Source organism: Accipiter gentilis, chromosome 24 (genome assembly GCF_929443795.1).
Source record: "Accipiter gentilis chromosome 24, bAccGen1.1, whole genome shotgun sequence".
Lineage (NCBI taxonomy): Eukaryota > Metazoa > Chordata > Aves > Accipitriformes > Accipitridae > Astur > Astur gentilis.
The window spans coordinates 5,278,537-5,291,560 of record NC_064903.1 but is presented as its reverse complement, the minus strand read 5'-3'; the positions used below and the strand labels follow the sequence as shown (position 1 = coordinate 5,291,560).

Genomic DNA, 13,024 nt, shown 5'->3' with positions numbered 1-13,024 from the left:
CATTCATTCTGGCTACCAGTGACAGAGCGGGATGGCAAAGTGCGCGCAGCCACCCGTGGCTCGAGCGACAGGAGGGGCTTGACAAGTCTGCACCCAGTTACGGGGGCAAGGTCCAGACTCACACCTGCAGTGAGAAGAGCTGGTTACTAGAGGTGAGGTTTCCCTGTAGAAATGGAGGAACACAGGCACCTGTGGAGATGAATCACGCCATCCTACAAGAGGTGAGGAAGAGCGTGGACCTCCTTCCTGAGGTGCCTCATCTTCTTTCACCCACTATGTAGGAACTGAAACAATATGGCCAGGGAGTCCCGCTTCTCAAAGAGGTAAGCGGAATCTGATCCCACACCAGACTCCTTTGAGACCACCGGTGGGTTTTAAGGCTTATTTCATTCCAGGGGCCGGAAAGCCAAGTAACCACGCAAAACCTGGCGGGCACAAGGAAAATCCTTCTGGAAAACAGACCTACAAGCCTGAGACCTCCAACCATGTGGCAAGACTGGTATGGATCAGTGTTAGTAGAGGAAACAGGTGAGAGTTTACACGTGCATGAGATAAAACAGCATTGATTGTACACTGATACCTACTGCTCTGGTTGCAATAGATGTATTTGTGGCTTCACATGTTTAGGTTGAAGGCAGTGCTACAACAGAGTGAAACCATCACAAAAAAGGAAACCCTATGCAGCTGCTCTTACCACTACTGTTGCTCCAGGTTTGCTGTGCGGAACTGAGGGTTTAGGCTAGACATGTGGTGCCTATGGCAAAAAACATCCTGAGAAATCTGTTGCCTGGCTTCCAAGACATGCAGTAACCCACCTTACAGCAGAAGACAACATGGAGCAGAAGGTAACTTCACAAAGAGAGGCAATTAGCAAAGGTTTACCGTTTTCAGACATTTCAGATGATTAAGTGACACTGCCTGACATCCCTTCCACACACTGTCCCATCCTTGCCCTCTGGATGCTCTGCATGCTCCCTTCACATCAGCAGGAAGCCATCAGAAATACAAGTTTGCTGCTAACTGGCTTTAAAAATGCACTATGTTGTAAGAGGAAATAATACAGTCTCTCCTGTTGGGAACACATCCTGGCACGCCTTTAAAAACAAGCAAACAATAAATCTTTCACACAGAGGTTTCTTTAAAATATTAGTGAGTTTGCTGCCCTCTTGCAGTCCAAATCGCATTTTAAAACTGGATTTCTCTCTGGGTCTGACAGGGCGTCCTAGGTAAACGCTACACTGCAGCGTGGTACCACACGAGGAAAGATAAGACAGAGGCGAAGACGTTTGCTAGATACAAAAAAAGGAATAGATATTTCTCAGCTTAATGAGAATATCTGCAGTTACATTAGCCTGCAAGAGAACAAACTCCAGTGAATAAAAGTGAAGGCCAGAATTACCTACGGTGGCACAACCTTCCTCACAGATGCTGTTTTACCACCAGCGCTGCACAGCCCGTTGCATTTCTCTGCGGCAAAGCTCGGCCAGGGCAGGGACCAGCATCCCAGAGAGCCAGGCCTTTCCAACCCACCCTCCGACCTGTGAGATAAGAAGAGGCTGGGTTTGTTCATGGATCTGTCATGTAAAATAGGAAAACTAAGCAGAAGTGCTGCTTAGCAATATGAAACCGCGTTCTGGTCCAGCACAAGGCTCGGCGCACGAACATTTCAGGTCCACAAAACTCCTTGTCGCAATTAGCACTGCACATGGTCAGCTCTGTAATTTCTTTTTTTGCCCCCTATAACATGCATATGTGACATAACCTATTGCAGAATAAATATACTGCAGGCAAAATTCAAAATATCGGCTATGTCTGTGCATCATCCCCAGTTTGAACTCACACAACATCCTAAGGACTAACTTCCCCAGAAATGGGCACAGACTTTGTATGTTGTGAAAGCTGATACTTTCAGGATGGGTTCTTTACCAGTATACATGCTTCCATCTAGTCTCTCACTTGGGCCATTTTAATGGATTGTACTGGGCTTTGCATCAGACCCTTAATGATATACTCATTTCGAACTAAAAGTCCGCATTTTTCCAGTAGATTTTAAATACTATAAGTAGACGTCTGTCTTGAGAGAAGTCCCACTAAACTGCCAGACAACAGTGCAAGAACTCCTACTCAAAACAAATGCATTTCAAAACTGCTTATAACCAGAATTTTGAAGGACAAAATGCACTTGCTATTTAGCGCCTTGATAAGCAGTCAGAGCAGAAAGAAGAATTCTTAAGAATAATTCTTCAGGAAAGAAAAAGGAATATAAGTTTGAAGATGATTTCTCATTACAAAAAAATGAGAACTTTTTTTCCTGTCCCCTTACAACAGAACAGGTATCCCTTCTGTTCTTCCCTTGCTCCCTCCACCAAACCAAGTGAGGCTGAAATGCTCACCTGCATGTATTCCTGTCTCAAAAGGGTGCAATGAGGTTTTAAGCCGCTAATGTACACAAAGCTTTTGTATTGCAAAAAAGGTATCTAAATAGGCTGTTTACTTAACATGCATGGAATATAACAGGACTCTGCCAGAACTTTGTATTATTAAAATATAAAAAAAATGCCTAAATGCATTATGCTGATACTTGCTTAGAGGAAGTATTGCTTTTGCTGTATTTGTCTTGAGGGACTACTGCACAAAATGAGTTTGTCTACAGGAATGAGATCACAAAACCAGCATTTTCTAAGAAAACAGGAAAGATTTGCTGCATGTTCTTTGGAAGTGCAAATTAAGCTGCTACAATGAGGGATAACACATTTAAGGCATATAAAAAATGTCACGTGAATTTGCCCTCAATCACAAGTAAACAAGTCCTCTTCAACTGTCAAGAGCCAGCCCTTGTGATGAACTCCCACACCATTTACGTTTATCCCTTTGTTCAGTTTGTGTTCTAAAAAAGGAAGCATTTGCAAAAATGCAAGCAGCCTATGAATGACATTTGAACGGCAAGAGAGATTATATTGCTCAAATAAATTTATTTTTAGAAATTATCAACTAATTGTCAACTATATCACCATTATTATTATTGTTCATACAATGTTGAAGGAGAAAAATCAGGAAGAGGCATTGTCCTGGTTGGCTTTAAAGTCAAAACTGCAAGAAGCTGCTGATAGTTTTTAATCCTTTCTAAAGCCATATAATGACATATTCATGGTAGCTGTGTGCTTCAGTAGGGCCACACTTTTTAAAAAATAAAAATTATGTACATAATTGGTTTGCTTTCTGGTTTTTGCTCTTTTAAGGTATATCTGGAACTATTTTAAGATGTTTCCATGCAACCAAAAGGATAGAAACAGCCTTTCCTTAAAGAAAGAGCAAATATAAACTGACTTTTCATGTCATTGTTCACCACCATCACACCCAGAGGCAGGGATTTAGGGGAAACCATTAATCATTACACGGTTCATGATAAATTTGACAGTCCTGGTGCACCTTCAGTCAATGTCTCCCCTATGCAGTGTATTATCGTGATGAACCACAGAGGCTAAACAGCAGCTTTCTACAGCCCGTGTGCTCGGTGGTGTCCTCCTCTCCCCCCGACCTCAGCCCCGCTCCCACAGCCGCACGCACGTGGCTGACTTCAACGCCGCAGCAGTCTCACTGATGCCGGGGGACTAAAATCAAGGCTGCAAATGATCATTTGCAAGGTCAGGGACTTGCTGTCCCAGGAAGGCACTTTAATTACATGCAATTACTGTTAGCCATGTACAACCACTCTAACCCATCTGCTACAGGTCAGTTGTCAACTGGGGTGTGACCTGACTCCCAAAATCACGGTGAACCGAAAACAGCTTTTGCTAGAGATGCAAAGACAGTGACTGTGACAGATGCCAAATGGAACGGTCCCGGCTGGATACATGACATTAACCCGCAGAATGAAAAGCTAACACTAATTCAATACCAGTCACATCAGTGGTGCCGAGAGATAAGTCCCTGAACCGGGTTTTAAGCCATTATGTCTTCCCAGGGACTATCTGCTTATAGAATTGGAAGCTTTTCAGCATTTCATACAGGCTCCAAGAACATATCACTTTACTTATTGAACATTATAGAAAAGGCCACCCAGTAGGAGTTTTACACCATCTCTGGCACAGAAGCAGTACTCAGCTTTTGGGGAGAAAAAGAGCCCCACTGCACTTCTGATAAGTTTACAAAGCAATTCGATTCTTTGGGGACACCCATACAAGCCTGCGGCATTTTGCTTTTTCCTTGTGAGAGCCTGGGAATTACAGGGTCGTTTATAAATCAAGGTTGTTGCAGCAAGTTGAGCGCTCTGACGTTGCACAGGCGAGGAGGAGCCCAGCCGGGCGAGCAGAGGTGCCTGATGGAGAGGGGCTGGTGTGCAGCACCCCGGGGTGCCCGGGGCTCTGCGGCCCCCACCAGCCTGGCGCGGGGAAAGCCAAGCCAGCCGCGACGTGGGAGCGAGGACGTGGCCACGTGCAGCAAATGTGCAGGACGCAGACTGGTTGTAGGCAGCACGAACCGAGCACGGTCCTCGTCCGAGGGAGCTGGGCTGCAGGGCAAGGGCTGGCGTGCAGCGTGCCACAGCTACCATCACGTACCAGTGGGTTCTCCATCAACGGGACACGTTTGCACAGCTGCAAAACGCTGCTGCCGTGAGTGAAGGCGTGACAGGGATGTAACTGTGCCAGGTCAGGCTGCCCCACTGCTTTTATCAGCTCATTTGAATCAAATTGCTGTGTACAACTGGAATGGACGGTTGTTCTTCGAAGGTTACACCCTACACACTATTAAGATTCATGTGTTCTTCAGGTGAAGTCATCTGAGTGCTTTCCCAGCTGCACCCGTGATGTACCGGCTGCTGACAGTTTCATTTTCCATTACTTCCCTCCTGCTTCCAAACTCACTGTTTACTTGATCACTGAAGGAAAACCAGTGCTTCCAAAGAATTTGAACTGCTACTACATGGTGTGTAACAAAGCTGCTGGGCTACAGGATCTGAGTCCTGATCGGTTGATGAATAACCTTGGTTGCCTGACACAAGCAAATCAAAGGCATGACAAAAAAAGTCCTTAGGTTTATCTCAGATGGTCTTACGCACTGTTTTTTAATCAGGATAGCTGATCTTCTGCTCAACAACTTCATCACATCACACCATTGCACTGTCATATTCAGTGTAATTAAAAAAATTATGACAATTCTAATGAGTTAATTAACAAAGCAGGACGGGAAGCATCGTATTATTCTTCCTGAGAATTAAAACCAACTAAACAAGTAACCTTCTCCCAGTACAAAGCTCCTGGGAATCAAAAGGAAAAGTCTCATCAAAACCAGGCACTAAGCAAGCAGTCGCTCTTAGTTCACTTCGCGTTAGCTTGCTCACCTTAACGTACCACACCATTTCCAAGGCACTGCCCAGCTTCGGGGAATCAGCAGTCTCCCAAGGACAACACCCCGTCACATCCCACCTCGAGGAGCCGGTGCCAGAGCAGCGGTGGGAAGCCGGCTGCCGGCCGGCAAAGCCAGGCTCCAGCCACCGCCGGGGACCCCACGGCACACATGCCAGGAGAAGGTCAGCTGAAGGAAAATGAGCTATATGACCATTAGTTAATAATTAATAGCATATAGAATTATTATTCCGCCTCCCCAAGAAAATGGCCATGTAGTCTTACTGAATTTAGGCTCCTTCAGAGGGCAGCCAAGGTGCAGAGCCTGGACGTGGGAATAGCTTCTCCCAGAGACTTCAGTTCCCTCTGGGGACCAGTTATGTGAAGTAAAATGAAAGGGATTAGCACCCCGTGAAACTCGGGCTAGCAAAGCAATGCTCAGACACCAGAGGCTACTTTAGTCTCTTTCCTAAACTGGAGCACGCCAAAGGAGAAGAGATTTTAGCACTTCCTCCCTACTTGGAGTAGGGAGCAGCTGAAGTCAGCACTGAGGTCTCTATGTCCAAGCATTTCCTTGAAACAATGAGAATTAAAGACTAGCTGGTTTTTAAAGTAAAGAATGAGATTGCCTTGTATTCATTTGACAGTATGAATTGGTGTGTTTGAAAAGCACCAAACACTAACATCATTTTAACATCTATCTGCCTAAACCCTCCATTTCAGAGACAGCAGAAGCAGGTGGAAAGCACAGAGTTCAGCACAATTGCATGAATTTTATGCCAGGTTTTAATTTGGCACAGCAATCCTAAAATTACATTATCATACCTGTTAAGGCAAGCAGGCATCATATAAATGATACAGTTATATGCACTCTTAAGCTGAAAGCATTTTTCATTTTAGACAAGTAAAACAAATGCTGCCAAACTCAAGGAACAATATCACTTAACAGTTTCAGAAATTGTTAACCTATTGTCGTGGTTTAACCCCAGCCAGCAACCCAGCCCCACGCAGCCGCTCCCTCCCTCCCTCCCAGTGGGATGGGGGAGAGAATCGGAAATGTAAAAGTGAGAAAACCCATGGGCTGAGATAAAGACACTTTAACAGGTAAAGCAAAAGCCGCACGGGGAAGCAAAGCAAACCAAGGAATTCGTTCACCGCTTCCCACGGGCAGGCAGGTGTTCGGCCATCTCCAGGAAAGCCGGGCTCCAGCACGTGTAACAGCTACTTGGGAAGACAAATGCCATCACTCCGAACATCCCCCCCTTCCTTCTTCTCCCCCAGCTTTATAAGCTGGGCATGACGTCCCATGGTCTGGAATACCCCTTTGGCCAGTCGGGGTCAGCTGTCCCCCCCCAACCCCTTGTGCCCCCCCAGCCTCCTCGCTGGTGGGGTGGGGTGAGGAGCAGAAAGGGCCTTGGCTCTGGGTAAGCGCTGCTCAGCAACAACTACACTGTCCCTGTGTTATCAATCAGCACTGTTTTCAGCACAAATCCAAACCGTAGCCCCATCCTAGCTACTGTGAAGAAAATTAACTTTATCCCAGCCAAAACCAGCACACCTATGAAAATGCAAATGATGATTAGAAAAAAGACCTTTGCCTCCGATAAGGTTGATAGACAGTTTAATCCCCAGATCCCCACTGTGAATTTTTGATCTTTTTTTTCTTTATTAGCTTCAATTCTGAAACTACATGAAAAAGAACAAGGAGAAAAAAAAGACATAACAACGAGAGTTAATCATATGCAGTGAAAAGGTTATGCAGCCAATGCAAATTCAAGGGAATAGCAATTGTACAAAGACAGAACCATTTTATTGTGATTTATCATGCAGCGGAGAGCTTGCTTTGATTTTGACACCTGATCCGCAGCGCATAAATGTATTCTTTGATGGTGGCACTTTTTGTTAGAAAGTCATTCGTTAGCCTGCATCAGCCAGGGCACTCATGGTGCACAGCTCACCCCCCCAAACGAGGGGATAAACCCTACCATTTATACTAACACCACAACTGCTGCAAAACCATCACTCTGCTTCTGCAACAAAACTCTCTCTAGCACTCCCATCACCCTAGTCCAGCACAATCCAAGGCAGCCCAGTCCCGGGATAAGTGGATGCTACACCGGCATCCCCAGGAGGTCTGGGGCAGCATCACAAGCAGCTGCTTCTCTGCTTTTTTATGCTTTTCTCAGGACAGAAGGCAGGGAAGGCAGGGGAGTGTTACTATCAATCCAAAAGGCCTGAGCCAGATCCACAAATTTATCCAGGTGCTTACATTCGCACCGATTTCACATGGGACTTGGATGACTAAATAAACACTGCTGTGGGTGCAGGCGTTACAGTTCTATTGCAATGTGTGGCACACAAACAAATCTCTTCAACTGCAGCAGGCATCAGCTTCCTACAGCCGATACAGGGTAAGAAAACTTCCTACATCTTCTGTGCCTGTCAAACAGGCCAGATCAGACGGCAGAGGTCTAGCATCTTGTATGCTCTTGAAAAAATCCCACTGAATTATCTGCCTGCCGCGTTTTTGAGCAATCTGAAACATCCAAGCTACCCCAACTGCAATAGTCCAGAAATGTGGAAAATGTTCGAATAACAGCCCAGGCCATTGCCAGCCCCAGAGGGGGTACATTTAAAACGTGTGTTAACAGCTGGCCCAAAGCCGTCCTCCGCACCAGGTGTGCCATCCTTCTGTGATCAGCACCCCGGCGCGGCCAGGGTGCTCCCTGCAGAGCCCTGGACAGGATGGGTGCCCGAGTGCCGCAGCCGGTGTGCCTACTAGGGTGTGTGGCCGGGGACTGCACTTTGTGGCTGGGTAATATTTATCCCCTGCAGCTTTTACAGGGAGACACAATCCTCTTGACTTCCACAGTTATCACCTAGGATGGGGACATTTTCTTAGCTTTCCTCAGGCAACCTTTCTCTCTGCATCATTAAGCCCCCAGCCTACTGGAAGCCTGTTTGTTTATTTCCATTTCCAAGCTTTTCTTATGATTGTTTTTCAGTTACAGCTCCACGCTTGTTTCCTTTTCTTTTGTTCCTTTTTTGAAGAGGAACAGTTGTCTGCACAGGGGAAGTTCTGTGTTTGCCAATGCTGCTATTTTCCTTTGATGAAAAGACAGGTTTGATTTGGGATTGCGTCTGGCTTGGCTATCTGCTTGTTCACAGCGGATTCAAAAACATGCTGAAAGTTTGCAGCCTGCTGCCTTTCCTTGGCCGGGAAGAGGAGAAAGATGGAAGGGTACGTTGCATCTGATTTTTCCTGAAAACTTTCAGACTCTATCTCCACAAAGGACTCTTTACACACGTTCCTCCACTGACAGCTGAGGCCAGCAAGTGATGGTGTGATGGTGGCTTTCTCTGGAGAGCTGTGTGTAATTTTACGGTAACCCCTGCCATAAGCAAAATGAGCCATCGTATGCAGCATCAGCAAAGCAATTACCGTGATGAAGGCAGCCTTGGTGTTGGGGGGTGAGTTACACGACTGGGATGGGTCCACGGGACGTTGTGTTGGGGAGGGAGTTCAGTCCCCTTCCTCTCCCATGAAGTCCTGCCTCCAGCTGTCTTGCACAGCCCATAGCTTCTCTGAGGAGCAGGACAGAAATCATGGGGTCGTGCTGGAAATGCCAGTGGGGGTAGTACCGAAACAGGGAAACGGGAAGCACAAGGTTGTGGTGGGAAGGATGCGCCAGGTCACAGCCACCGACTGGGAGAGCAGCGCTGATAAACCTGGGCTTACTAGTGCTCATTTATAAAATAAAAATTCATACAGAGCCGAAGTGCTCCCCAGGTGTTCCTCCTTAGCATGCTGGTGAGGAGGCAGAGCGCAGCCAGCTTTGGGGCGATGCCTGTCTGCACCCAACAACATACCTGTCCCTGACAGGCAGTGAAAAGTGCTTACATCCACCCAAAACTGCCTGTGGCATGTCAAGGGCAGACCGACTCTCCCCAGCTAGGCCAGGGCCAGAATATTGCAATCCACACATACTCTGATAAAGATGACGCTGGATGCTTGAATGGCTTTCTCTATACATTTCCACTGGATTTCAGTAAGTTTAAGGGAAAAACTGAAAACCTCAAGCACTGATGAGCACCCCGGGCTACTGACTTCAGCACAGCCTCACCGACCGAATTGCCAACATGCGGTGGGATCACACGTCAAAATAGGAGCTACTCCAACGCCGCGGAGCATGGGAGATCTAGCTGGAATTCAGCATAATGCGATACACACTTGTCCTGGTTTGGGCTGGGATAGAGTTAACTTTCTTCTTAGTAGCCAGGACGGTGTGTTTCGGATTTAGCGTAATGTTGATAGCACACTGATGTTTTAGTTGTTGCTAAGTAGCAATTATAGTAAGTTAAGGATTTTTCAGTTTCCCATGCTCTGCCAGTAAGCAGGTGTACAAGAAGCTGGGAGGGAGCATAGCCAGGACACCTGACCCAAACTAGATAAACGGATATTCCATACCACAGAACGTCATGCTCAGTATATAAACTGGGGGGGAGCTGGCTACAAAGAGGCAGATCGCTGCTCGGGCATCAGTCAGCGAGTGGTGAGCAATTGCATTGTGCATCACTTGTCTTTTCTTGGGGTTTCTTTCTTTTTTTTTTTAATTCCTTTTTATGATTATATGTTTATGAATAATAATATTATTATATTTTATTTTACTTTAGTTATTAAACCGTTCTTATTTCAACCCACAAGTTTTACTTCTTTTTTTCAATTCTCCTCCCCATCCCACTGGGAGTGGGGAGGAGTGAGCAAGCGGCTGTGTGGTGCTTAGTTGCTGGCTGGGAATTAAACCATGACAACACTACTTACAATAAGGCAAAGTTTATCTCTGGGGATGAAGTTGCTAACTGGCAAGCAGGATAGAAAGGAGGCATGCTTAGGGCTGCCAAAACCACTGAGGGTACACTGACCCAACAGCTTTTATGCCACCCTCAGGACACAGAGCTGCGAAGGCAGTACGGCCAGATGTGGCACGTGAGTCCACGCTGCTGTGCCATGCCCACGAAACCCACTTGGAGACACTGGCTAGCAGAGAACCATATGAAGGAAGTCAGAAAGCCCAGGTACGAGCTCACCGAACGCAGCCCAAAGTGCTGGTGCTGCACAACAAGAGGAAAGCTTGTTGGATGAAGAGTTTGCTCTAGGGGCCCCTTCCTTTTGAATGGTTAAAAGGAAAAAAGTATTTCTTCCTGGAGTGAAAAAAGGGACAATATAAAAAAGACCTGGCCAGCACCTTTATAAGGAAATGGTATCGTGCTTTTTGATAATAAGTTGTGCCTGTTTTGGGAATTGGATACAGAGGATTAGGTATATTTCTGACCAAGTTATTTTGAGGTGACAAGCCATGGTGCTCTCTGCAGAAGAGTTTATATTATTGGCACCTTTACAGACTTCCACTCTCTGTGAGCTTGAAAATAACAGTGAGTTCATGAATTAACTTTTAGGCAGCAAACACTCCAGCAAAAGCTTATAAATATTTTTTAGACAACAAACGAAGCTGTGCAATAAGCAAGCAAACTGTAAAGTACATTTGAAAGTCAACCTAATGATGGATTTAGAAGCTTAAAGCAGCTCTTTTACTGTACTTGTTTCAATCTTTAATTACACCCTTCTCTTCATCCCCAGCAATCAGATGTGATACTGAAGTAGAGAGCTTTATAAATCATGTTATGCTGGGTTTGGTGTCTTTGAACAATCACATCTTTGGCATATTGCAGGAAGACAAAGCGTCTGAAGTGCTGCTCAGCTTTGTCAAGTTAAACATGGAATTCTACAGGAAGTTTTTTAATTAGGTTTCAGGCCGACAGAAGCACCCCCTGAATATCACAGTAGTGCTCGGTTGGGCGATGCTGCCTTTCTCTGGGGTGCCTCTGTGCTTCACTTTTTTAATGACTGACACTCCTATTTATGGAGTGAATACAAGGGAGTTGCTTGGAAGGGAACATTTCTGAATACGTTTCAGTGTACACAAATTTGAGTCACAGTCTGTTAACATACAGTTCCTGGTACTGGCCCCTTCCGTATTATCTCGAGATAAGAGTCTTTGCTCCACCCATGGAAAAGTGACTGCCGCTGTTGCTGCACTCTGGGCTGCTCTCTCCTCTTAGCCAAGGGCTGGCAGTGTAAGCAAGAGCTTCTTCGTCATCCCACTGTAACTTAACCTTAACCATCATCAAACCAAACCACATTTTGCTTCCTGTGTTCAGTTCTTTTCCTAAGGTGACATTTGAACAGGCAATGCTGCTCTCGTAGCAATGAGCTAGAAGCAAAACCAGCAGCTGACAGGTACCATCTATTACCTTCACAGGAGAATGACCCCGAATGGCTTGGAAGATTAGCGTTAGGGTACACGCTTCTGGTTTGACGGTGTGAAATGAGCCCCAGGCCGGTAATAGTCAAAAATAAATGCTACTGGTGTTCAATATCCTCTGTAAAACAGGATTGATAGTTGTAATCATTTGCTACGAGATATAGCCGCTCCGTAATTGGTAATCTCAGCCCCGCGTCCCAAGCTTAAATGGGCGCATATTAGTGCAGAAGTTGTTATTGGCTCCTGTTCTCTGGTTAAACTGAGCATTTCACCCTCCAGGAACGTAGTTCTGTCATCTTTCAGGGACTTAATTGACAAAAAGTGAATATAATAGGGAGAAAATATGTATTAGCTGAGGGTACCTTAAGTGCCAGAGAAAGGACTTCAGTGTTGATAGATGAGAGGGAATTAGAGGACACACTGATATTGTGGTAGACACAGGATCATGCAGGTGTATGCTGACCAGCAGCGCGAGGTGGCAACGTTTTTTGCATCTTCTTTAAAACTGCTGTCATTTCAAAAGGATCAACGCTCTGGACTGGGTATAACGGAGCTGCCACAGGCAATCACTGAAATGAGTCTGTAGACTGTGCTCATGTCCAGATCATTTGTGCTCATCCATAGCTAAATGACTGGAAAACAGCAGCAAGTCCCATTTTAGGCTGACCCAGGGAAAGCCAGTGAGAACTTCCCATGTGCATCGGGAATCCCTCCATGCTTCTTTAGTGAAGGTGAATCTAAATGCTTTTCACGTTTTGGAAGAAACCTGAATTTGAATTTCAGTCTTTCAATGTACATATTCCTTTTTGGACTCTGGGTCACCCGTGCATCCTTGGATGACACATTTAAGTGTTTCAAGTCTTGTCCTTCCCGTCGCTAAAAGGCAAGCACTGCCCACCCTGTGGGAATGCTGTGTGAAGTGCTGACAGTCAGAACTAAGGAAGACATCTTTTATAAAACTTTTGGAGATGGCTCATATAAGAATATAATCAAACCCTGACATCTGCCCAGAGATCATTCAGGCATCTGCCGTGCACAGAAATAGCTAGCAGAATAAAATTCACCTAAGTCCCTAAACCTGATCCCAATAGTAACTGACGCAACCAGTAACTCGCCACTTCTGCGCTGAAGAATCTACTGTCATATCACCTTAGAGATGAGGGAGAGCCTGGGCATACCTCTCCCCTCCAACCACACATGGTCAGATGCTGAGCCCCACCTGCCGAAAAGGCTTCCCCAACTGCAGCATGGCCCCTGCCACAGAAAGGGTGGCCACCCTTGGTAGCCACTAAAAAGACGGGATCATCAGGCATTAACCAGACACATGTTTTCAACAAGCATGGAAAAAAAGTCATC

At 45.8% G+C, this 13,024-nt stretch overlaps 1 protein-coding gene across 2 annotated transcripts in view; it reads right to left on the bottom strand.

Annotated features, from left to right (window-relative positions):
• The window catches only part of PSMD10 (proteasome 26S subunit, non-ATPase 10), a 60,811-nt gene that overhangs the window by 18,105 nt on the left and 29,682 nt on the right, over window positions 1–13,024 (bottom strand). The gene's annotated exons all lie outside the window — the stretch shown is intronic.